This window comes from Chrysoperla carnea, chromosome 4, assembly GCF_905475395.1.
Source record: "Chrysoperla carnea chromosome 4, inChrCarn1.1, whole genome shotgun sequence".
Classification (NCBI taxonomy): domain Eukaryota; kingdom Metazoa; phylum Arthropoda; class Insecta; order Neuroptera; family Chrysopidae; genus Chrysoperla; species Chrysoperla carnea.
Genome location: NC_058340.1, coordinates 18,636,003 through 18,660,906, shown reverse-complemented (window position 1 = coordinate 18,660,906; position 24,904 = coordinate 18,636,003). Strand labels below are relative to the sequence as shown.

Genomic DNA, 24,904 nt, shown 5'->3' with positions numbered 1-24,904 from the left:
GTCCATTGTGACTTAAAATTAGAATTCTGTAATATAGGTGATTAGTAGATAAGATGTTGAATGAACGGGCTTGATATTTTGGCAATTATAATTTAATTGTAAAAAAAAAAGCCTATCCAATTTGATTATTTGGCAAAAATTTGTCGAATTTCAATAACATTAGACTTTTTGAAGGATTATTCTATACGGAACTTGTGTATTTTAAATTATAGATTAATTATTAAAGTTAATACAAAAATTTTAGCACTGCTTTTTTCTAAGTTTCATATTATTTTAAGACAAGCAGTTAAATCTACAAATAATAGGAAGAATAAAAAAAAGTAATAGCGTCTCAAATTAATTTTATTAACTTTAATTTAATAATCTATAATTCTAATTCTAAAATAAAGGAAAACATACAAGTACACGTGAACTTTCTTTCCTTCCTATATTTGGGATATTTGTCGCTTATTAATTTCAAATAAACAACTTTTGTTTAAAATATTTTTTCGTAAACGTCACTGTTTATCTGTGAGGACGCAAATTGGGTCAAAATTTTGGTGTCCATTTTCCTCCGAAACTATAAAACTAATTTTGGTTATGCCACCAAAATATTTAGTATCGGATCTAGACAACATCACTATTATTATTTTTTCCCTATTCCTATATTCTGTTTAAATTGGTGTATTGCGGTAAGAAAAGTTTGGTACGATATCCTTCTGATTTTGTTTTATTACAAATAAGAACTGAGATCAGGAAACATAGTATTTTTTATTATATTTGATACCAATAAAAAGTCTTCTAATAAACATTTTTAATTACATATTTTTATATCAAAATTCAAAAAGAACCAACCCATTAAAAATTTATAGTTACTTCATAAAAATAATTTTATTATTATTTATTATTTTATTTTATTATTATTCACCAAATAAACGGTTCTTTTTTAAGTGTTATATATTTTTTTGGTAAAGTTAAGTGGGTCAAAAATATTTGTTTAGTTTATTGTTGTTTTTACGCTTCATGTACCATACATCCAATGTGTTGTTCTCCAAGATTGGTTGGCTATTGTTACTTTAAATTTCAATTGAAATCTAATGTGTGGTAGCTTTTGCCATGCAGTTACAAGAATTCAAGTAATCAAGAAGTATCATAGATTTACCAGCCATTTGCATCGATTTAGAAAAAGTTTTTCAGTTCTATTCTAGATTTATTTTCCTGTAATGATCGCATTCGGACAATGCAATGGTGAAGAAAACAAAATTAGAAAAATAGAATTATAACATACTATCTGATACACACTAGCAACGCGAAAAGTCTTCTTCAAATTTATTTCAAATAAAAAATTTAAAAAAAATTGCAGATCATGTCGGGACTAAAACCAAGAACCACAGTGCCCAGTGCCATCTTGAAAGCAAGCACATGGAGGCCAATGTGTTTTTTGTACTTTTAGAGCTGATTCTCTAATTTGCTTTTAAGACAAATAATATTCAAAAATAATCTCAAAAATGGTTTTTGTAAATTGACACTAAAAGATAATTTAACAGTAATAATTTAATTTAAATCATATTTTATTTTGTTGTGTATACAGTGTAAACTAAATTGACAAATATCTTTTCTAGTAATCTTAATTAAAGAGAATTGAAAAAAATACACTCGAATCAGGAATCGAACCCGGGCTACTTGAATTCATGTCAAGCGCCCTACCAATTAGGAAATCGATTTTTTCAATTCTCTTGAATTAAAATTACTAGACAAGATATTTGTCAATTTAGTTTACACTGTATATGCATCATATTAAAATATCAATGATAATCGAATAGACCATGATGTAAATAAATATCGTATGCATGATTAAAAGTAAACAACAAAAACATAAAGTAACATATTTTAATTTTTTTTGTTTTATTTGTTACAGGTAAGAAAAATTTAATTTCATTCGATTTTCTTTGTCGAGGTACAGTAAAAAAAGTTCTATATTAAAAATAAAGCTCTTTGGAAAATTACAAGGTGCAAAAATTATTTTATTTTTATTAAACGGATAAAAATCTTATAATTGAAAACTTGAATAGGTTATTTATTCAAGAGAAACCGTATTTTATTTATGAATAATTTTATGATACAACGGAATATTGTCATAATTACAACATACATTGTTAATCCTTTTAATTACATCTGTGAGAATTTAATATTTATTTGTTCATTTATATGTGCCATGAAGTAAGTTTTGATTTTATTACTCGATTTAATATAAACATTTGTTTTACATTTGTGATATCAATCTCTGGCATGAGGAAAAGAACGCTCTAACAGGTATCAAAATCACAACTTTTGGCTTTCCTGACCAGGGCTTGTCTGTAATACTTTGAACTATAATTAATTGGGCTTTTTTAATTTTAATAGAAGCTGTTTCTTTTTAACAGTGTAATTGTACGAAACCTCCAATTATTAAAATTATTTCCTTCACCGAATAATTTTTTAATAATTTGATTCATTAAAAATCGGTACTATGTAGTTATTTAAACCTGATATTTTAAATTTTTAACACCCAAACTAAAAAAAAAGGGGTGTTATAAAAAAAAGGGGCGCCTAAACGTATGAACCGATTTTAATTTTTTTTGGTCTCGTTTGAAAGTTAATTTAACGAAGAGTGGTCTTAGCTATGTTTCAAGTGAGATATTAGGGTTCCGTACTCGAAAAATTTGCCGGGGTTTTTTAAATTTCACTTGTCTTTTAACACGATCTTAGACTTTACTTTTTAACTTTAACTCTGATTATTTTAAAAAAAGGAATACGTTACGGATTTTATAATAAAATAAAATATTTGTGTCAATAAATTTAGAAAAAAATTTATTGATTTATTAAATATAAATGAAGCAAATCATATAAAAACCACCAACTACTAGTAAGTGGTTTTTTATGTATCCATTATTTTATGGAGTAAAACCATTCGATAGAGTATCGAATAAGTCATTTATAAACCTATATATAAACTTTTTTCATAATTCGATTTATTTTTAATACATTGATTGTATTTATCAGAATAAAAAATTTTTATTGTTTAGTTAGATATTTGTGCAGTTACGCTCCCGGGAGACTGTGTCTCTTTTCAGTTTCACCATACTTATACAGGTGATTCTAAAAAGTCTACAAAGCTCTACCACATATAGTCGGTTTAGCTAAACTTGCCCCAGTAAAAGTTGGCGCTATAAGCTCTTGAAGTTACAATTTTGAAACCAATATTCTTCTATAACTGCAGAACGAACGATTTTGATAAAATTTGCTTTGGTGACACTGATTTTTCATACAAACAACTCACATAAAAATAGCCCTATTTACATAAAATACTATGATCCCGTTTAAAAAATTTGATTATTTAATGTTAATTAAAAGTGCTTAAATGTGTAATTATTAATTCTGCTAACTGTCTTATTTCAGTCAAGTTCATTCACGTATGGAATGATGAAATTTTTCCATGTAAAAACAGAGATTCCATGTACTGATTACAAAATATCAAATAATGATTAATCATTGACAATTATAATATGCGACACCTAACTGGGTTATCGATAATAAATCATAAACTTTTTTTTTTTACCACTCATACATAAATAAACAAAAAAGATTATATACCGTGTGTCACAGTAAATTTTAGAAACTGGGGAATAACTTGAGAAAAATATTTATAAAAACGACAAAATACTTATGTGTAGAATATTTTTAAACCGCCGGCTTACATCGGCACATCCTGGGTTCAGGCAATTTTGTATAATACATTCATTTCTCCATACGAAAAACATTAGTTTTAATCGAAACATTCAAACTTTACGCAACCAAATAATCTAAATAATGCAAATAAATCTGTAATAAAAAACACAATTACAAAAAAATTTAAAAAACATTGGGTATGTAATTTTTGTTTGAAACTTCATATTTTAGCATTTCAGATATTAATAATAAAAAAAGCTTATGCTAAACAGTTTCAGGAATAAAACAATGCTTACTATAAGGATAAATTTTTGTTGACTTCGAGTTGAGACATAGTTATTGAAATAAATATCACGATACTCGAAATAAAATTATATATTAAGAAAATCTACTAAAAATTGTAATTAAAAAACGTACAACAGACTTAAATTTCACACATTAGAAACATTTTTTACATAATTTTACAGTAACACTTGTAAAAATAAAATACAAAAATTATCACAAAATATACAATTTGATTTCGAATATCGTGGTATTTATTTCAATAATATGTTTACTATGCCACAGCGAGCAGGATGAAATGATAGCTCCAGCTCAAAACTTGGACCATCTAATAGTCTCTTAGAGCAGTATAAATTGCGTCAAGGGTGCTTACACTCAAAGTGTTACACACTGTATGAATATCATTTTATGAAATCAAATCAATCATATTATTTTATTCTAATGCATAATAAATGAATATTGTTTTTATAAATTCATAAAACATTTTGAATATTTAATAAATAATAATAAGATTGTTGTCTGGGTCTATGTCTTTTCTAAAATGGATAATATACGGTCATCGACTTGGAATATATTATTTTTTTAAATTGAACAGGTGCGTCATATATACAGGGCAACCAACATTAATGCAATCTGGTAATCCAAAAAATATAATACAGATTGGTTCAATTTTAAGTCGTGTTTGGTTTAAATGATGAAAAATTTGGTATATTCGTTTTGGATGTTTTCGGCGTTTACCTGTATCTTATTTCTTAAAAAGTAACTACTAAAACATTGCTTGATAGCGCTATAAGCTGTAACCTCCCAAAACTAAATTTTTACATCAAATAATCTCATTCTTTGTCAGTAGTCTCTTTCTAGAGACAGGAAATTTCTGAATTTAATTCAAAATTATCTGACTGATTAACACTGATTATTCAAAATTACAACGTTCTGTTAACGCAAGATCAACAGCGTACCAATCCAAACATAGAAAACAGTAACGTTAACATTTCTCTTTCATTTGGGGACTCCCCAAATCCCCAGGTATTTATCCCAAAATACTATCCACATTTTCATTTCCCTGATTCATATCAGGCATCATAAAATTATAAAAGAAAGAATGAATATGAAAGAAGAAACTAAATAGAAAAATCTGTAAAATCAATTTTTCAATTGTTTCCTAAGTACTAACAGATTATAATTGAAAAAAAAAAATCATTTACAGCTTTCTTTTTTGATGCAAACTAAAATCCAATATTATGTGAAATTTATTTTAAACCTCCATATAAAATTGATTACAAACAATTTAATATGAAGAAATCAAAATATAATTAATATCGATTTATTCCGCTTGTTCATCATCATGTTAACCCACGCTACACGCCTCTGCTCTCTCTCCTCAGTCACTGTCAATCAAATCACATGCTGCGTTTGTAAATAAATAATATTTTTTTTATAACTTAATTGTTTTGCTATCGGAAAGAATTACACAAAATTTCATGTCGACTTAGTACTAATTATCATATCGTATTAATTATAACACATATCAAAATAAACATCAGTGTTATTTTTTTATGGACACGAGAATTATTACCATATTTATGCAAATTAGTCTTAATTATTTATTAGGGGATTCCAAATTTTAAATCATAAATCTATATAAGTAGTTTATTCATAATATTATGATAAATAATATTATAAATTGTACAATCTTTTATTTAATATAGTAGCAATTTTTTTAAATTTGTAGATACATTTCCATGATCTCGACACTGTGATCCTCACTTGATGTCGACGATCTCGGCGTGGAGGGTCCCTGCGTGGTGTCTCGGTAGCCATTCTTTCCTTCCCTCACAGATTATCTAGTGTTTATCTAGTATATCACACATTCGAGAATCAGGGAAGGAATATTTGGAGAAGCAATTGGCCTTAAAAATTGCTTATGTATCTAATAAAATCAAAAATTCACCCTCAATCAAATCCACTATCTCAAAACTTTAATCCTCATGTTTGCCATAAAGCAAAACTAAGTATTGATGAAGTTTTTATTTAAAACAGTTTATCCAAATATTCCTTCATTTTCAGAACACATATGCATCAGTAAAACACTAAAATTTCACGTTACATATGTTAAACATTTATAGCCATATTGAAATAATCAATTCAAAATAATATTATTTATGTACAAACAAAATTAATAATTGTAAGTTCAGTGACTGTATATTACAATCACCTTGTAAAAATCAATAAATCAATAGGAATAAAATTTGTAGGGTTAATCATCCTATCAAGGCGCCAATTCAAAGCACGTATCTGTAAGACCATAATAGAGGGTGTATAAACAATGTGTCCATAACTTTAGGACTTTTAATTTTTACACTCCCTTGTATTGTTCTAATTAGTTTCTATGCTAAGAAAATTTCATTAAATTTTTTTTATCATTGAAACTTTATCATCAATGTGGTTTGTGTTTGGTTATTTCAAGTGAGTTTGTGATAAAAAAATAATTTTAAACTGATTAAAAATTAATTTAAAGAGAATTTGTTATGCAATTCGAAGTGGATACAACATTTTATCACAAAACTATATACTGCAAAATATCATATACAGGCAGTTAAAAAATTATATGTTTATTCACAATGTCAAGAAACAAAACACTTAATAAAATCTCAATTATAGTATTGATTTAAAATTTGTAAAATATGCTTATCAAACTGAATTTTAAGTAACAAATTGTTATAAAAAATGGCAAAATTTTGTAACGTGATACTATTTAATAATTAACGATTTAATAATGAATTTGCAAATTACTTAGTGAATAAAATATTTTCAAATTGTGTTACATTTTTTACCCTTCGTTGCCTGATAAAAAATTGAAACAATGCGTTAAATGTAATTTATCGGACTTCAAAAAGAATTTGGCTTAAATTATTCTAGGATATGGCAAGTTAAAAAAATCAATGAATCCTAACTTCAAAAAATAATTTATTTAAAATTATTCTAGGATATGGCAAGTAAAAAAAATCAATGAATCCTAACTTTCTGCCATGTGGCAATAAGCTCCTGAGTCGATGTGGAACATTTTCTCTTATATATATGATTGAAAAGAAATGAGTAAAAATTGAAAAAAAGTTTATGTGCCTTGCCAAATAAGTTCCCTAACGAATGCACGAATGTAGCGTAATGCTAGCAGATATACTTCCCGACTAATATCAATCAAACCATGTTACCCATTTTCGGGCGTTTGGGAGGAGGAAGTGGAGAAAAATATCTGCTAGCAGTATGTATCTTTTGTGCCATCATTAGGAAGCTTATTTGGTAAGGAGTAGAAATTTTTCTCAATTTTTACTAATTTTATTATCACCTTTCCGTTTATCTCGAAAATGGCCGCTCTGTCATATGTATATCCTTTGAGGGAACACATCGATTTAGAAGCTTATTTACCACGCGGTCGAAAGCCGCGCCATATAACAAATAACAAAATCTGTTTTTTCATAGTAGATGGATGATAATATTAGATATCTGCCCGTAGTTTTCAATTAGGACCAATTTTTCTCAATAAATATTGTCGATAGTGTAAATTTTAAAGATACTTCTACATAAGTCTAAACAATATGAACAAAAATATCCTTTTTCTTCCAAAATTTCAACCATTTGTATCTAGAAATGAACGCTCTATATGGATAAAGAGCAATGGAAGAAAAGGAAAACCATGTACAGGCAGGAGCTCTAACTAACAGAGTTATGCTGAAAAATACAATAGCTTCATACTTAAATTCATAATTTAAAAAATTGAATCTGAAAATCATTCGAGAGACTACATTAAAACTTTTGGTCACTTGCCAATTTAAATTGGATATTCATTTTTTTCTTAATTCGTTGGTATTTTGCAGAAGAATGTGGGTCTCATGTGGATTCCAAAGACATACAAAGCCACGGGGTACAACTAGTTATTATATAAAACAGTAGTAAAAAATTGCTTATTAATATTTAATTATGTGTCGTCAGGTCAATAAACTAACAAAACAATAACAATAATAAATTGTAACATTTCTTTTTTTTGTTTACAAAACTGAGCTGACGCGCGATGATGATCATGATGAATAAGTGGTATTTATTCGAAAAACACCATCTTAGTATATTATTAAAATTGTTTTATGTAAAGTAATGAATGCCTTCTGAGCAATTTATCTTTACCTTGCCTAAAAGAAGTGAGGCTATTTCTTTCAGTTAGATAATTTAGTAATTTAAATCATTTATGAAGCAATTATCGTTATACGATAGAATCTCGTTAATTCGATACAGGCGAAATGGATTCATCGAAATCGATGGACTACTGAAAGTTTATTAAAAAAAGTAGTACAAAATTTTTATGAATAAATATAATATTATTTGTTGTTGAATTCAAATTTTATTTGCTCTCGATTATTTAGCAACGCATCACGATTTCAATTCATTAGCCCAAAAAACCGTTACACTTACATACATGCGTGTGGAGTTGACTATTACCTTCTTTGATGGATTCATTTATTCTGCAACCTAATACATTTTAACTGTTCGAAAATGGACGTGTCGGTTTCTTTTAATAATTCGTAGAATTCAATGAATGATTGGTAAATTCTCAAGCACTGATTTACTGGGAAGCGATTTAGTTTCAAGAAAAACCCGTTTTAAGTTTGAGAGACAATTTCGGAAGAGTAACTCGGGTAATAATATTACTGACTTTGGATTAATCAGCGATCCCACATATACACATTGGACCCTCTTCTACTTCATATGAAATGTCTTGCAAAGTTATTTCTGTTAACCGAGCTATTATACCTTCTTTTGAATCAGCAGAATCTCGCAATTCAGAGGGATAAGTTCGAACTTCGTTACCAGAAAATCCACTGTATTTCCGAAAATAAATCGAATTTTGAAAAATCCATTTAAGGACACATTCTTGAGGGTTTAACCTTTGAAAATATACACACACACAAAAATTTCAAATTTCTAGATCAGAATACCGCCTTAAAAGATCTTAATGATGATTTATTTGACAAAAAGTCACCTTCGTTCGTTGCACATGTTATATAAATACCTACTAGAATATAGAAAACTGGATAAGAATAAAACTTATTGCTATTTCGGAGAAGCTGGTAGGGATTCAGCGAGATTTAATCATTTCCTATGTTACCATAACACCTGTTTCGTCATTTCGAAACTATAAAAAGTCGATTATTTGCATAAAAAAAATAAAACGAAATGATCTATATTTAGATTTAGGTTTGCTTTAAGATATGTCAATGTCATTTCCTTTGTTTTTTGATCCATAGAATCTGTTTTCGAAGGTTCCAAAATCACTCGATTGGTCTTTTTTTCTCAATTCACATTTTCTAACAAAAAAACGAATAAGCAGATTGCGGAAAATTGCCGGAATTGATGAGTCTAAAACCATCTAAAACATATTCTACCGGTTAAAAAGCTTAGGAAATGATGTCTCAAGTTCAACTTCTTCGTTCAAGTCCACAGAACCCTTGGTAGTGCCTGCATTAATTGCATTAATTGCATAATATCTTTGATTTATATTTAACTTAGTGCCCAGATTAAATAAAACCCATAATAATGTAATCATAATCATATATGAGTTGAAACACATTTAATAGTGATAAACAAAGAAAAGCAATTAGCAAAATGACAATGGATGTTTTGTGTATAGTTTTTTTTATGAATCTTGTGTGTGTGTAGCAGAACATAGTAAAAATACTGCAGTACTTATATAAAAGTTTTCTCAACACCGTTATGTAAATAATACAACAATTACAGTATATCTTTTTATTCTCACTTATAGTTATTGTATTATATGATGGTCCGTAGAAAAATTTAACTATTCATTTTTCGCCTATGATTGCTTGGAAAACATAGAAAAAATACTTGAAACTTAATATCTTGCTGGTTTAATACACTATTTTATCACGCCATGTTTTCAAAATTCGTTACAAAAATCTTCCACTGAAGCTCACTGACGAGGATTTATCAAATTGTCTGAATAGCTTGTAAAATGCCCTTCTAATTATGCTGATTAAAAGTATTGATACAATTTTTTTGAGATATTTGAAATCAAATGCCATAATACACGGCCATACGGGTATACCCCCGAACTAAAAAAAAGGGATGTTAATAAGTTTGACCGCTATGTGGGTCTGTCTGTCTGTGGTATCTTAGCGCCACAGATTCGACAGACATCGTTGTATCACAGGTTCGACAGGTTGAGCCTAAAGGGATGAACCTATTTTGATTTTTTTTTTTGTTTCGTTTAAAAGTTAATTGAATGGGGAGTATTCTTAGCTATCTTTCAAGGATTCCGTACCCGAAAAAAACTAAACAATTGGGGATTATCGTCAAAATCGGCTCAGTTTGGAAAAGGCTTTAAGGAAAAAAGTAATTTAATGGAGAGTATTCTTAGATATGTTAAATCTTAAAATGAAACCTTCAAAGGGGTCTGCGACAATAATTCTCCTCAGGCGAATATTACAACAGGTACACGGTCCTATAATAATAGAAATTTCTGATCTCTAGATTTCATCCTTGACAACAAATATTCCAGAACTGTTCATCCAAACATATGAATTTACTTTAAGCCCACTGGAATCTTCTACCAGCATGTTGATGAAGAAGAAGTTTTGATCTTATTTTTAGACGATTTGACCGAAACGCCTTTTGTATATGTAGAATTTTCGATCTTATTTTCAGACGATTTGACCGAAACGCCTTTTGTATATGTATTATTAGGGCCCATTCGCATAATTGAAGAAACAGAGCAAAAAATTAGGACCTTTTTAACAATAAGGACCTATAGAGCAAAATAATAAATTATACAATTTTTTACAATTGGTCCACTTGATGTTTTTATGACTTAATAAAATTTCATTTAAATTAAATAACATATGTATTCAAATAAATAAAATTTATTTTATTAAAGCGGAAATAGTTGGCAGATGGATGGATGACTGATTGTAAAAATTAAAATCTCTAGATTTCATCCTTGACAACAAATATTCCAGAACTGTTCATCCAAACATATGAATTTACTTTAAGCCCACTGGAATCTTCTACCAGCATGTTGATGAAGAAGAAGTTTTGATCTTATTTTTAGACGATTTGACCGAAACGCCTTTTGTATATGTAGAATTTTCGATCTTATTTTCAGACGATTTGACCGAAACGCCTTTTGTATATGTATTATTAGGGCCCATTCGCATAATTGAAGAAACAGAGCAAAAAATTAGGACCTTTTTAACAATAAGGACCTATAGAGCAAAATAATAAATTATACAATTTTTTACAATTGGTCCACTTGATGTTTTTATGACTTAATAAAATTTCATTTAAATTAAATAACATATGTATTCAAATAAATAAAATTTATTTTATTAAAGCGGAAATAGTTGGCAGATGGATGGATGACTGATTGTAAAAATTAACGACATGTGTATACCTCTATATTTTCATTATTTAATACATTTTGAACAATAGGTGTATTATAATTATTATTTTTGGTAATTTAAATTCCGGATATTTGCTATTGCTGCAGCAAAAAATGTTTATTTATTAATGATAGTTATTGAAATTAGAATGATTCAGAGGGATATAAATCTTAATCTCTCTATAATCTCTGATGGACTATGACTTCAGGTATACCTTTCAACTTTTAATCTCATTAGATAGAATCGAATGATTCATTTATTGAAATTATAATAATTCAAAGTGGTGTATTAAATCTTATCTCTCTTTACAGACTCTAATCGACTTTTATGTCAGATATTATTTACAACTTTTAATATCTATTATTTGCTTGGTTATGACATCGTTTCTAATACGACGACCAAGAAAAAGATGCCCTCGCTCAACTTATCTTACTTGGCTAAAATTTAAAATTATCTTAAAATACGTTGCTCATTGAAAAAAATTTTGTATTCTAAGCGACAGGACAACGTTTTTGAGAGGTGAATGAATTTTTTTTTATTTCTTATACAAATTACGTATATTCTAGGATATGGTACGTAAAAAACCCATGAATCGTGACTTTCTGCCGCGTGGTAAAAAAACTTTTGAGTCGATGGCGAACATTTTCTCTCATAGGACATATATATGGTAGATCTATCATTTTCGAGATAGAGGGGAAGGAGGAAATATAATGATTAACAAAAGTTTTGGCTTCTTGCCAAATAAGTTCCCTAACGACCGCACAAATGGTACGAAATGCTAGCAGACATTTTCCCCTGGTTCTTCCCGATTAATATCAAACAAAACAAGTTACCCTTTTTCGGACGTTTGGGTGCAGGGAGAAAGAGGGAAATGTCTGTCAGCAGTATGTAACGTTTGTAAAATTATTAAGGAGCTTATTTGCTAAAGGGCAGAAATTTTTCTCGACTTTTATACCTGTCTTATAAGAGAAAATGCTCAACATCGACTCGGGAGCTTATTTATCACGCGATAGATAGCTACGATCAAGGATTTTTTGACGTGTCATATCCTAGAATAGTAGAGATGAAGCATGTCTTGGAGAACGATGGTCTTGATTAACGCGGGATGTTAGTAAAGCTGGTTGCGTTAGAAAAGCAACCAAATTTCTGTCTGGAAAATTAAAAATGATGAAATAGTTTTTTTTAATTATTAAGAACAGTATCTGTCTGAGTGTCAAACGGCAAATGTATTTAATTAATGTTAATAACTTCCACAAATTAACGCTCTCAAACTTAAATGTTTGACAATATTTATATTGTTAAAACGTGATAATTTAAATTTGATAATAACTAAAGACCATAATAATTATGTAGACGTATTCTTCTGATTTTAAAATATTTATCAAGACGATTAAGGTCGTTATTTACTAAATGTTTTTATTGTTACGAAGAAGACTAAACAAAACTAAGACAATTCCAACAGCATACATTTTTTTTCTCGTAAATATTAATTTTTGTTTACGTTAGCAAAATACTATCTCTACGTAAGTAAGTTATGGATAAAGGTTGTATTTGGAGGCGTCGTCATCGTGTGTTGTACTACCAGAAATACAGTAATGATACGGTACTTTATCATTGTATACAGCATACACCATATGTACGTATAACGTAAAGCAAGATATAATAGAATTGGATTATTTTTTAAAACAAAAACAAATAAAAAAACCTGAGGGGACAAAATGATTTTAAGTGAATTAAACCGATCACATAAGGGTTCTGTAGTATTATCTTTTATTATTTTTCTTTCTCTTACCGTGAATTTCTCTCGAACTCGAACTCTACTACCCCAGGCCTGAATTTGAAAGATCAAAATATTTTTGCGTGCATGTGAATTTGATTGAAAAATGTTGAAGATGTTGAAAAAATTTTATATATTAAATTTCACAAACATTTTTAAATCCTGATTCATCCGCTTTCTGAAATAATGAAATCTAAAGCATATAGATAGCATCGATAAAAAAGATTCGATAAAGTGAAATTTTTCTGTTCAGTTAAAATTGAACTTGTGGTTCAGAACTTGTGGTACAAGTACAGAACTGCTCATGATGAATCGTCATACCGTCTCAAACGTCATCATCTTGCAGTCTGCTCTATTGAGAAAGTTCTGTGTCTCGCAATTATCAAATTTTCATAATTGGTTGTGGTTAGATAATTATTCCACTCATTTTCAACCTTTTATTATACTTAGAAAAAAACAAGTGAAAACAAACAATTGGCTGAGTTAATTACTGAAATATAATGTATAGAAAATGTTGAATATCAGTGTTTCTTTATAAATTAGAAGAGTTTAAAAAACCAGCACAATTATTTAGTATTTTAAGAATTAAGTATTTTTAGAATGTTTTACAAGACCGCTAGTTGAAGTTACCTGCAAATTTTCAACTCTATCTTTTATAGATTTGGAGAAAACGGACACTAAAGTTTTGTGTTAATTTGAGCCCTCACGGATAAACAGTGACGTTTACGAAAAAATGTTTCAAACAAAAGTTGTTTATTGTTTTATAAGGAACATTTTATAGCAGTTTAACTTTTGTTGTATCTTTAACGGCTTACTAGATAGGTCCTACGAGTCCAAGACCCATTTGACCTATGTTACTCGTTTACGAACTTCCTGAGCACGCTATAAATTTCAGCTTGATATCTCATTTCGTTTTGAGTTATCGTGTCTACAGATAGACGGGCGGACAACCGGAAATGGACTAATTAACCGTTAAAAAATGTGGGACTAAAGACAATATACCTTGATATATATATTACTTATATACAGGGTATGATATACAGTAGTGATGAAATTACTTCTACACAAATTTTTGATTTGTTTTCTACGATTCCAAATATTCGTACACTGTTTTTATACCACCAATTTTATTTATTACAATCGGTACGGATTTCCTAAAAAGCAGCGACATTCTACATATTCGTCCCTAAGGAACGCAAAAAAAGGGGTAAAATGTTTATTTTAATAATTCAAAACTAATTTATATACTTTTAAAACAGCAATATCATTTTTCCTAAGAAAACTTTATAAAATTAATGCTCAATGATATATTATTATGATAGTTAGCTTCCGTGTTAATAAAATTTAAATATAGAATCATGTACAAAATGTAAGACGTAATTGTTATATATAGCACTAAAAATATACACCGTAACATCATATTTATCTGCTATGCCAGTAAACGTAATAAGGGAAACAATTTTACTGCGTTAACATTATGTTATAATATCAAATTCATAGAAAATTTTGTTAACAAATTATTACCGCATGTTTTTCAGTAAGGACGGGGAAAATTAAAAATTGCGTTTTTGTAATACTCACCATAAAAATAAGTGCGTATTGGTTTCTTCTTAGCGCATTCACATATTAGTTAGTATTCGTGTATGTGACACGCTATCATCTCATGCAATTTTCCTCTCGTCAGAAATTCTTCAATTTAATCACGAATTATAAAATTTCGTGATTAAATTGAATTTATTTATCATATAAATTTAATGATGAAACTAATAAAAATGAGGGGAGGTCATTATTCCATTAAATCGAAAAAGATGTGTTTATCTTTGTTTTACGGACCATTATTCTACCAGATCTGAGAAAATGACACAACTTTAGCAATATCTCGGGTCCCATAAATTAAGACAGTATTGATTTCAATAAGATAGAATTTTTTTCTGGACATCATGTGCCTTTAAGAATGATCAGAATCTACTTTGATCGTCACCCAGCAAGTGCAAATTACAGGATGGGACATGAAAAACAAGTGATTTTTTACCGGATGAGAAGTGAATGTTTTTTGCAATACATCTCTTTACTCAATCCACCAGTTATCATCATGGCTAATTTTCAAGTATGTATGATTTGTTCGGAGTGGCAAATCAGCGACTTCGATGTAGCGTGAGTTCTATCGGAAATTCATCGGAAATCAATCAACTCTGTTCCCCCTCGAGACACAATCCTACTTTGATCGCATTAATCAGATCAGTGTCTTGAGAAAGAACAGATAGATTTGTTTTTCATAATTTTGACTCTGAAACAATCATATTTTGAGATACCCAAGGGGTATTAAAAATTAAGAAAAAGCTATCCTGTTTCGAAATAAATTATATCATTTTGGCATGAAGATGGTTGGTTTTTTTGATATAGTTTAAAAGTTTCGATCAACCGTATCACTCTGGTTCTAATCCAATAGGGCGGCTAAAACCATTGTACATTGTAATGTTAAGTAGATTACAGTAAGTTAATTGTTTATATAAATAGACAATAGCAACTATTTTATAGGAATTATTTATTGTTTAGATTTTTAATAATTAAAAAATTCATTAAAATAATAACGTTCTCTGTATAATATTTAATGCAGTTAATTAGCGATCGAATGCGACAATTGTGAGTACACTGCAAATGCATTTAGCACCTGCTGAAGTCCATGTTTACATGTCGTAATAAAATGTTTTGTTATCAGAGGGTACGATTAAATTCATAGGTCTAGAACCAGACGTAATATTTGACCGTCATTTAAATTTTTCTAACAATATTTTCAGCAGATTCGGAATAATTTTTATTTTTTTTAAAAACAACTTGTTTATTACATTTATGACGATCTTTTTGATACCAAGTAAACGATTCTTTCTCGTCTTGTGAAAAAGATCGAGAGGTGTTATAGGACACCCGGTAGGAATTATATTCCTTTCGTACCTTGGTACATTATAACGAGATATTTTTCTGAAAATTTAAAGTATTAATTTTAGAAGTCTTTAGGAGTATGAAATAATTGTAGTATTACATATTTAAAAAAAGACAAACTTATGACTTAGTAGTCAACCCAATATATGAGTACTTTACGTTTGGTTTGATTAGGATATTTATTATATCATAAGATAAAAATTGCATTGAACTTACTTGAAATTATCTCTGTTTTCTTGAACTTCTGAACTTTGACAAAAAATACAAATTGACAGTTATAAACCTGAATCAATTGAAAAAGTTTTAGTTTCTTAGGTAACCTAGATGTCGGTTTTTGGTGTTTGTTGCATTTTTTTGGTTTTAACTCTCAACCAGCAAACAAATACTCACAGATCAGCCGTTCTGAAATGATTATAAATTTAACATCTGACCCTAGACTGATCAGAAAAGTAATACCTTCTCTATATTGTAATATTATGATTACCTTGCGTACATTAATACCTGTTAGTCAGGCAATGGATATCAATTTGACTCCTCATTGTGTGGTTGGTGAGGTCGCGAGTTCATTGTCCTTGATTGATGTATACAGAGGTATATTCCGTGTACGTTGATGACGTCGTATATGTCTATGATGCAGTAATAGTGAGGCACTACATATACACCATTTATTATTTATAATATATGTGTTAGACAGAGAAAACTTTCACCCACCCACATATTGTTGTGTAGAAAGGTCTATGTGCGCCTGTTACCACATTTCCTTTCAATATTATTTCTTTTTTTTTGTCGTTCTCTTTTTTATTTTTTAAATTATATGAATCATATATGAATGAGATAATAATAGAAATTCTCGGTATTTTGAATATATTTTTAATTTTTCTTTTTTTATATATTAGACATGAAGGTTTTTCAAAAATAATTTTGATAATGGATTTTTTTTAACAATAAAAATATTTTAAAATGATTTGGTCGGGCATAAAGTGATTATTTTTTATTTATCTCCTAAGGATAATATTTTAGTTGAGAAAGCTTTCCTTATTCTGACTCATTTGTTTATATAAACGAAAATATTAAAGCATAAAGTGTGTAATAATATTGTGCTTTCTTTTTTTACTTCAAATAATATCGGAATTTTTAACACAAATCTCGGAGATACTTTTAGGGATCAAAAATATTTGTGTCTCTCAGAACGCCTGCGATTGTACTCAGACCATATCTGTCTTGTAGATTAATACTTAAAAACAACACTTTTTAACAATAAATTTTACTTCAATTTATCATCTGTTTAACTTCTCGATCCGATCCAACCGTTTATCATATTTACTTTTAAAACTTTTTAACATAAATTTTAAGGGTTTTAAAAAAATTCGTTTAGTTTACGAATTTATTTTTTGTGGAAGAAAAAATATTTGAATTTTGCCCGCTAATTTTGACAATCTCTATCGTTTTGTTCCAATGAACTGATAACGGTATGTAGGACACCTCCAAATTGGAGGGTTGAAAATCATTATGTAGGTTGAGTTAAAGACGAGGAAGAAGTGCCTTCTGGAGGTCTCAACTATCTAGTTATCTTTCTTCTTTTTTATATCGAAAAATCGAAATCGATTTTTTAATAAAATTGTAACATTTTTTAAACAAAACTATAAAATAAATTTTGTCCTTGAAATTTTGTGTTTTCAATGAAATGTATAATAATGAAGATTGTTTTTGTTACAGGATTAATCGACACCATCCATATTATTGGATTACGATTTTATTTTAACGGTAAGTGTCGTAAAAATATTCAAATCTATTTTTAGAGCAAAAAAAAAAATAACTCAACTGTTTGGAATTTACAATTTAACTTACGGCTCTTAACATTGCTTTTACCAGTGCCGTAACTACCAATGTTCACTGTTTTCCACGGAATACGAGCCTTGCGCCTCTAAAGGACCCCCTGAAGAGCACATGCGATTTTTTTACAAATTTCAGACTTTTTGCATAGATTTTTTCTCTTTTTTGATTTAGTTTTATTCATTGTTAGCTAGAACATAAACCAATGCTAAAAACTTATATTTCATAAATTCCCTAATTTGCGCTAATCGAGATTTAGAATTGATGCCATCTATAACACATACGAATAAGTTCGTGGTTTGCAGGAGTGGTAGAAAAGAGTTTGGGTATATGTCACAACACGGCAAAAAACAGAACCTTTATATCCTCAATAATGTAAACAGGTAACAATTCACGCGGACGCTTCAGGAAAGTTTTAAAAATTAAAATTTTTTTTCGTGTGGTAGTTTCACAGGATTAATACCTGCTTGTTATTTATTTCTAAGTATTCCTGTCACAAGAGCAATCGCAGGAAGTTTTTCGAAATTGAAACTATTCAAAAATTTAATAGGAAAAGAAAGTTGAGGTCTTTAGCCATTATTTTTATTGAAAAAGAAGAAGCAAGTTTAGCCAATTCCCCTCTGATCAATGTACTAGCGAATATGAAAGTTTGAAAGAGGGATTTTAATTATCTATAACGCCTTTTCAATATACAAAAATCGGAAAAAGATTTTGTATTGTATGAATAAATAAGTTTCAGAGTAAAAGAATTTTCGTTTTTTCCCCTGTTGTAAAATTGATATTGGGGAGAGACCATTTTGCTTGGTCGAGCACATGTAAATCGACAGTAGTTTTACGCCACTGGCTAGTATCCAGTATATTTATATGTACATTTTGATATTAAAAATAACATGGAATTCTCTCATAATAATGCATAGTAGTAATAATGCACGCTCAAATGCAATTTAGTAGAAATGTGACTACACTGTAAATTTATGATTTTGGTTTAAAACGATAAAAATTTGTAAAATTTCTGTCCTTTGAAACTGAAATTTTTTAGTTTTTTGATAAAATATTTAATTTCACTTGTTGTAAATTTCTTTATGAAAGTTTTTGTTTTTATTAGAAAAATTCTTCCCTGCGATAATACAAATAATATAGTCGCCAGGACACTTTCCGTAGCCGGAGAATACCGCGGCTGCACTTTTTTTTTTGTCCTAAATTTCCACAGTTGTTTGAGGTTAAAATCGTCAAAAAAATTGTGTGTTTATAATTTTTCTAAACAAGTAGCAAAATTTTGTGTAATACACTCCTAGAGTTCGATGCATGCCTCACGACTCAACCTGTATAACTTGGATCACCATATTTTCTTCAAAATAATTTTGTCTGTATTCAATTTATAACAGAAAAAAGTGCTTTTTGAACCTATTTAATTGAATTAGTTTGATATGAAGGGAAAAGTTCACGTGAAGTTTCATGTTTTTATTCTTAAATTATTTTTTACATTTATTTCAAATATTAAAGTCAAAGTCGCTGATACATGATACTTTTAATAGCATTTGCTATATCAACATATTATACCATTTAACATATGAGGATGAGACTGTAACTTTAATGGAAAATGCATGTTACGTATTTTCATTTGAACAAATAGAAAGGTTCTCAAAAAATTACACAGAAATCGGGATTCGAATCCGATCTAGAATTCCGTCACTCCTGTTCTATGTAACCTCTTCGTGTCACATAAAGTTTAATAATAATGATATTTTGCAGCATTTTTTTTTAAAACATTTATTGCATTTAGTATTGTTTTATGAAATTTTACACAATTATAAATTTTATTATATTATGCCGTTATAAATGTTCATTATAAAAAAATAAACGAACAAATATTATAAGGCCTACTTATAAGTAATACCTACATTTTTCCATACGGAGAAAGTGGTTAAAAATATTTTTTTTTTAAGAGAAACAGCAACTTTTGTTGTATTCTTTCGCACACACGCTATGGGAATAGCATACCAATAAAAATAATAACATACTATTGACTTTACTTACAGTTTGTTGGTCGTATCAGGCATAATAATGTCGCCATATATCACATAAAAAATGTATAATTTGTTCTTTTTGCCTCGGTGTACTACTGTAAGTGTACGTGGTAAACGATAGTGCTATTATAGTTTAGCTTTTCTATTTAAATTTAGTGCATCTAGTGTGTATACACTAGGATACAAAAAGAACAGGAAATATGAGTAGATTTTTACTTATTTATATTATTGATTTACTGGAAAATTATGTACCCTTCTCAAGAGAGAACCTTCACCATAACTTGGGAATAAAAATGGTGACAAAATTTAATAGAATTGTTATTTGAGTTTATTTAATTTCATCTTATTTTCTTCTTGTATCTATGTTTTTTTTCGACGTAAATAGAAATTGTCCTTTCATTAGAAGAATTCTATTTTTCTTAGAACCTTATGATGCCACAAGATGAAACCAAAATAACTTGATTCTTTTTAAATTGATTCAAGCTCCAAAATTTCTTCATAATTTTTGTGAATTTTATCTCGTTTCCCGCTTTTGCGTACTACAAATTTCATTTAAGACCTTCAACTCCATATAAACTTCTTAGTGGCACTCGTATTAAAAGGGACTTTTCACAGCTTTATAAGAAAACTCAAAAAAGGTTTATATAAACTAAAGGTCAAAATTTTGTTGTTTAGAAAAGATACGAGTTAAAAGGAAGGCACGGAAAGATCTTGGTAAAAACCGAATCTCTTTCAAACTTTATGAGACTGTGGTTTTTCGATTTTGATCTGAGAATCAAAAATCTTCATAAACAAGTTCTTAAAATGTTAGTTTTTGAGATACGGAAGGTTCAAGATCAAAATTTATCAATATTACACGTACTAGTCCCGAGGAGAAAATTCACTGGAAAATATAACTTATCCGAAAATTCAGTTTTCATCTGCTGTTTTTATGGATAGAATGATCTTGTAAATAACACTCAAGGGTGGAATATATTCAGGTATTTCTTATTTAAGACTGCTGTGATAAAAATTACACCGGGCAAATCCTTTTAAAGGCTTGTATTATTGCCCATGTTCGAACTTTGACCCCTCCTATAACACAATCTTGAATTTTCAGCGTGTTCAAAAATTTGTGATTAAAAACTACCCGAATTTTTCAGCATGTTGAATAATTTACGATCAAAAATCTATCAGAATTCATATTCTTCCAAAGTTTGGCCCCAAGCCGGACTAAAAAAATTGTATAGTCTCTTATCCTTCACATTGTATTTATTAAAAAAAATCAGAGATATATTTTTCTTTATATTGAAAAGGTTTTAAAAAAACTCTTAATAACAATTGGACTTACAAGCAAAATCCGTTAAGACTACAAAAAAAATTCGTTTTAAACTGATGAAGAGAAAAATTTTTTCTCTATAATATATCATTATTTAAATACTTCATATATGAAACGATATAAATGGGAAAGTAAGAAGGAATTATGAACATAAATGCATCATAGTAAATGAGACATCTATTATGAGTAATATGTACTTGTCGCGTTAGTAGTTGTCTGCTGACATATTCACATAGTTTATCGTCTGCACTTCAGTTTCGATGGCGTCGTATGACGACGCTATGTACAATGGAGAAGACGGACGCCGTGTTATTATATTTGTTGAATGTATAAAAGTTCTCCTTCTTGTTTGTACTACATGTGCCTATTTTTTTCTCCTGTTTTTGAATTCCTTACTGCATACATTATGTATGGTTATACCGGACGATCAAAACAAAACGTTATGAGCTTTTATAGCAACAAATGTGCCTGCAAGATTGTAACAAAACTACTGATTGTGAAACTGTTAAATTAAAAATCTAATTACGATAATTTTTGTTTAAATTGACGTTAAGTTAGAATTTGACCCATTATAATAACGTCTCTCAAACTTTATTTTTATCAAGGCCCCATTATGAACTTCATTTTCGAGAGTAACAAATCTAACTTGTAGACAGGAGTGAAAACTAATAGGCAAGCATCGATCTACCAATACAGTTTTTTAATACGTGTTCCAAGTGATTTCTTTCGGTTTACATTTAATAGTTGGTTTCGCCTGTCTTAAATTTTCCCGCCCCATGAAAATACAAATTAATAATTATTATTTTCCAATTTTTTGTATTGTTAGTATGGTTGGTTATTATATGCATAAAACATTTAATAGTGAATGAAAATTGCAATGGCATACACAAGCTCTGAAAAGTAACATAAACATTGATATCCTGCAACGAATGACAATTAACAAATTAGTATGGACCAGAGACAAACTAGTTGCTCTAACCAATGTCTAATTGTTTCAAAAATTTTAGGATCGTTTGTTGATATTTGTGACTTTAAGCATTATTATCTACAGATGCTAGAAGTCGAGGGGTCTCAAAAAATTAAGTTTTAAGGGAGTTTCAAATGATGTTTAATTCGATGGTACGGGTACGTACAAGTACCGTCGTAGAAGTACGTATAAGCACTGGATGTTAATAGGCTAAAATTACTTGTACCTAATTAAAAAGCGAATAGTGGTGGCTAGTTTATATCATGCTTTGATCTCGATGACGTCACACGTGACGTCAAACAGAAGACTCATTGTGCTAAGCATTTACAAATATGATAAAATTATCTACATGCAAAATTTTTAATGTTTTTACATGGAACACTTTGTAAAAATCATATAAGCTTTTCATATTCTTTTTAATAAAATTCTGTATATACTTGAAAAAATTTTACAAAACAATACACTTATTTGTTCAAGGTTATTATTGATAGGCGATAATTTTTTCTGTTGGTTTTGCAATTTTATTATAATATATTCAATTGAAATTTGCGTGCTAAAGTATGCGTTCTAACCCTTATTTACTGAAAATGTATAATAGTTTTCATAGATAAAATCTGCAAACCATAGTCATACGAAAATTTAATAGATTCCAGGAAAGATTAGCGAATCATCATTTTTTATTTTATTATAAATGCTTGTTAAAGAAGTAATTTTTCGGAATTTACTATACTTTATATAAACTTCGGATATATTAGTTCTAACCAAAACCTCAACAACTACCTAGTCGAAGAGACTTAACCGTTTCTTATCTAATTTTCAAAATAATATAAAACTATTTTCACATATACATTTTTCTGTCGTATAAAAGAATAGCATGCCCAAATTTTATTATTTTCTCAAATATAGCTCTTAATTTGTGAAGTCGAAATTAACAAGTTTTATTTGAAGCTTTTTTTTTTAATAAACTTCAATAGATTTTTAAGAATTTTCGAATTAAAAAAATTCTTGCTTTGAATGAAGAAAACATTATATCCCAGGATAATATTATTTCAATATAAAATATTATATCGATTGTTTTCTATGTGATAAAGTCTTGTACGAACGCCTACCAGAATTATTTAGTTTCCTACTACATAATTCCGTTTCCTGTTGAAACTCCCTTATGTAAGTAATTATAAGTAACTTTTGAATAAATCTTCGTAATGATATAGACGCATACTGGAAAACTTTTCAAGTTGTTATTAGTTTTAAATTAAATTAATTATGCAAAGCTTCTTAACTTTTAATCAGAGTATTTTAATGTAGTTGTATATCTAAGGGAATTCCGTAAATTAAGTAATAATAAATGAGAAAATTTGTGTGGACATTTTTTTAATAAGTGGAGCAACCTGCCCCCCTTAAAATTTTAAGAATTAATTTAGACTTAGCCCAACTTCATATAAAAAAAAAATCAAGCCTTTTAGCCAAAAATGCACTGTCGCTCGTTTATCCTTGAGGTATTATTTAAGTTGTTTTTGAACAAAAACAATTCTCAAGGGGGCGGTTATTCTTAACTTCTTCTCAAAATTCATTCTGTAAAAGTAATAGACAGTGTCTCACCTAATATGCTTGTAGACGAAAGATAATATAAAATAGTATTCTTGTTAATTATAATCAAAATTGGATCAGATAAATCAACTACTAGTTTCAATGAACTATAATTATACTGGAATGTTATAATGGAAGACACGACACACGACATTGTGTGTAATTCTAATTTTTATACAAATACAAATATTTGTTTCATTAATAATAACGCGTAGACAGAGTATGAAGTAGAAATTCCGTCACGCATAACCTGCGAATGAATATTAAGTAGCATTGATTTTAAAATATAAATAATTACAATAATATTTCAATTAATTTTTTCTTTTTTGGGAATACCCATTTTTATATTAATCACCCTACTTGGAATTAGCATATTTTTTGCATGTTTTTGTTTAGTGAATTATTTTTTCTTAAGCTGGCTGGACTCTTATAAAATTATTAAATCCAACCTTTTCGTCATTTATTATTTTACTAGATCGATACCCGCCCGCTTGCTGGGCTTAAAAGTAAAGGCCACCGCGTTATAGCTTCCATTTCTCTTGATCTTACTTATCCCCCTTCCATAACACTCGAAATAAGGGTAGAAATAACTTTGTGTTATGGTTATGTGCTAGTGTGTGTAATTGATATTGTATGTGTACAAGTGATGAGTTTATCGGCTCGATTCATGTATTCCCATATACAATCCCTCTTTGTTTTATACATAAGAACGTCTGTAAGAACTCTTCTTATAAATGGCTAACGATATGGTTTACAAATTGTATAGTCTTGATTTATTGTATCAGAACAGGTGGCCATGAATTGTATCTCGTTCAAACATTTTTACAGAAATTTATGGTTCAAAATGATGCTCATAGCTGGCGTAGTGAAATTACCATAGAATAAATTTAATTTAAAAAAAAATATATTTTTATAAGTTATAGCTCATGTGTTACTCTGATGTATGAGCTATATTATTGTTAAGTTTCATTCAACTCCATGCATTAGTCTTCGCGTGAAAGCGTAACAAATACACAAACAAACATCCTTACTTTGACA

At 28.9% G+C, this 24,904-nt stretch overlaps 1 protein-coding gene across 5 annotated transcripts in view; it reads left to right on the top strand.

The window, feature by feature from the left end:
- LOC123299082 (protein hu-li tai shao) overlaps positions 1-24,904 on the top strand; it is an 89,965-nt gene that overhangs the window by 17,874 nt on the left and 47,187 nt on the right. For all 5 annotated transcript variants that reach the window (XM_044881296.1, XM_044881299.1, XM_044881300.1 and 2 more), the window contains one exon: positions 17,851-17,898. The gene's annotated coding sequence lies outside the window, so the exon portion shown is untranslated. The remainder of the gene's footprint in view (positions 1-17,850; positions 17,899-24,904) is intronic.